Genomic DNA, 2745 nt, shown 5'->3' with positions numbered 1-2745 from the left:
CCCATGGCAGGGGGGTTGGAACTCGATGATCTTCAAGGTCCTTTCCAACCTAAACCATTCTATGATTCTATGAAAATAGATTTTAGTCTCTAAAGAGTGAAGTTGTCTGTGGTTGGGCTCTGTGAGCTGTGCCTCTGCTGCTCTGCACTGGCACAGGCAGCACCACCATGAGCCCAACTCCCATGCTGCAGCCTTGGACTTACCGCTTGACATGGGGAAGAGTTTTATTTCACCTCCTGGCACGGTGCTGTGCTTCCACTGTGGAGCTGGGAACCTCTGGCTAGGGAAGGGGAGCCCTCTGCACCCCTCTGCCGTGGCATGATGACTGCTGGAGCCTGGATGGGTGCTGCTGCTCCTTGTTCAGTATCTTCAGCCTTTCTTAGCCTCCTGTGTCGCTGCACCTGTTTATACCATGTTAACAGCTTACCCTTTGTACGATGAGTTAGAAGCTTGTGAATCTTGCATCATTTGTAGTCCTGTCTAATTTCTGATCTTTACGACCATTGCTCTAGAAATAAAAGGATTAATGAAATATCAGAAGATTACTAGAGCTTCAGGCTGGTCAAAATCTGACTGGGAAAACATGTTAATCACTTCTCACTTAACCTGAGCAGAGAACTGCACTCTCTGCACTCTATATTTCTCTTCCTGCTCTTGTCACTGGTGCCTTGTGTAATGTCGAGCTCTGGTTTTGACAGATGCAGAAGAAATTATAGTGCTTTTTGCCTTCTTTTATAACAGATATGTCTGTGTTGGGGCTCTAGATATTCTTTAGACATCCTGCTCAAGCCTATATACAGAAAAGGCAAGATCTGAACACCATAATTTGCATGTAGAAGTATGATTGCAGAGAGTTACAGAATTGTTTGTAAGGTTTACTAAGTACTGCAGAAAAGTAGTAAATAAGTCAAAGCAGAAAGATAAGCTTACACATCCAACAACCCATTTCTCGTATTTTACTAATTTGAACATAAAGCTATTTCAGCAGTAAGCAGCATTTGTTTCAAGTCTTTCAGCATAAATGCATTTACTTTAACAGAACAAAATAAAAATCCTGGATCTTTATTGCCACTTTGAGGATGTGAATAAAAAGAAAAAAAAAGAAGAACCACTTTCCAAACACATTAGCTTTTCATCCGCACTCTGTGAATTAGTCTTGCTGATAGAACTGCCGTGGGCAGGATTGCTGCAAAACTTCCCCAGCATTGAGCTTAACTTGGAGGAAACCCTCATATACCCTTTTGGCAGCATCAGGGAAGAAAATAAAGAAACTGAAGTTGGTTTTTGGTTCTTTAGGAACCTGAATATGTCCCACAGCACCACGGACCAGTCTGTGCATGCTACCTGACAATTACATCGGTATCCCAAAGTATATACAGTGTACAGATAGGTCCTGTCTTTTGAATGTCCACTACTTAGACATAAGTGGCAGGAGAGAAAAGATGGAAAGATACTCATTTATTTTGCTGTTGTTTCCATCTGATACCCTCTATGTTGTTTTCTATTTTCTTTGTCAGATTTTAAATTTACAGAATGACTCCACTCCCCATCACACTCGTTGATTTGTTTTAGAAAGCGAGAAGTTTCATTCATTCAGCTGGCACACAGCTCAGGTAAGTTTCATGGGCTTAATTTTCTTCTTAACTTTTTGAGTGATTTTATAGTGGGAGACATTCCCTGGTATGGTCCTCTAAAACTATTGATATTTAACTTTGGTGGACCAAAGGATAGGATATGACCATCTGGCTGTAGCTCCTGTGTATTGGTTTATACTATCTGGGGATTAGATCTTGGAAAATCCTTATTTTGGGATGAGCGCGTGTCTAACACCTCTGGTTCTAGGCCAGGACCACATCCTAGATACAATGGTACTGCCAAAAACTCTCAAAAAATACTTTGAATAATCATTGTTATAAATGCTATAATAGGGATTTCTGTGGTGTTTATATAAATAACTCCAAGGAAAGATATTAGTTCGTAAAAGACAAAAAAGTGACAAACAGAAAGCCATGTAACAAATATAGTTTCTCATGCTCCTTCTGTCTGCTGCAAGAAAGGTGGCATGGCTGTACATGTATAAATCACAGCTTCATAAGTATAAAGAAAGAGTGTGAAGAAAGCCTAAGCAGATCCAGACTTTCTCCACATGGAGAAGAGTCTGTAGGATGGGGAAAATATTCATTGACTTGCAGGAAACAATAAAATATCCCAGATAAAATATGGAAGCCAGTTGATTTAACGTGTCACCATTTGCAATCTATAAATATCCCTGTGGCAAACTCAAAAGATCTCAGTTTATTTGTGACTAGGAAATGGAGACCAAAAGCAGCCTCATATATAAATACAATGGATTTCACAGCCTCACGATTTATTGTCTCTCCTTCAGCAATGCAGGTTACACCACTGAAACAATACTGCAGCTGTAATAGGAAAACTGTCCTACTCGGGATTTATGAATTTATAAAGGATATAGTCAGTTTTGTTGTGTGATTCAACAGTAAATCACTACTTACAGATGCCACAGCATGCATCAGGTGGGAGGGTACTCACAGAAGGCCACGACGCATTTTCCAGTGCAGCCATTAGGCACCGAATGATAATAAAAGAAATAACAGCTGAGCACACGAGCTGCCCTAAACCCAGGCAAAGTGCTTATTGAAGCACGCCAGTAGCCAGCACTAGAAAAATAAAGCTTCAGGGCAAATATTTGGAGGATTTTTTTTAATTAGGAATATATTCTGAAAG

The sequence above is a fragment of the Charadrius vociferus genome, unplaced genomic scaffold (assembly GCF_000708025.1).
Source record: "Charadrius vociferus isolate BGI_N301 unplaced genomic scaffold, ASM70802v2 scaffold758, whole genome shotgun sequence".
Lineage (NCBI taxonomy): Eukaryota > Metazoa > Chordata > Aves > Charadriiformes > Charadriidae > Charadrius > Charadrius vociferus.
The sequence above is the reverse complement of the archived record's forward strand: the minus strand, read 5'-3'. Positions refer to the sequence as shown.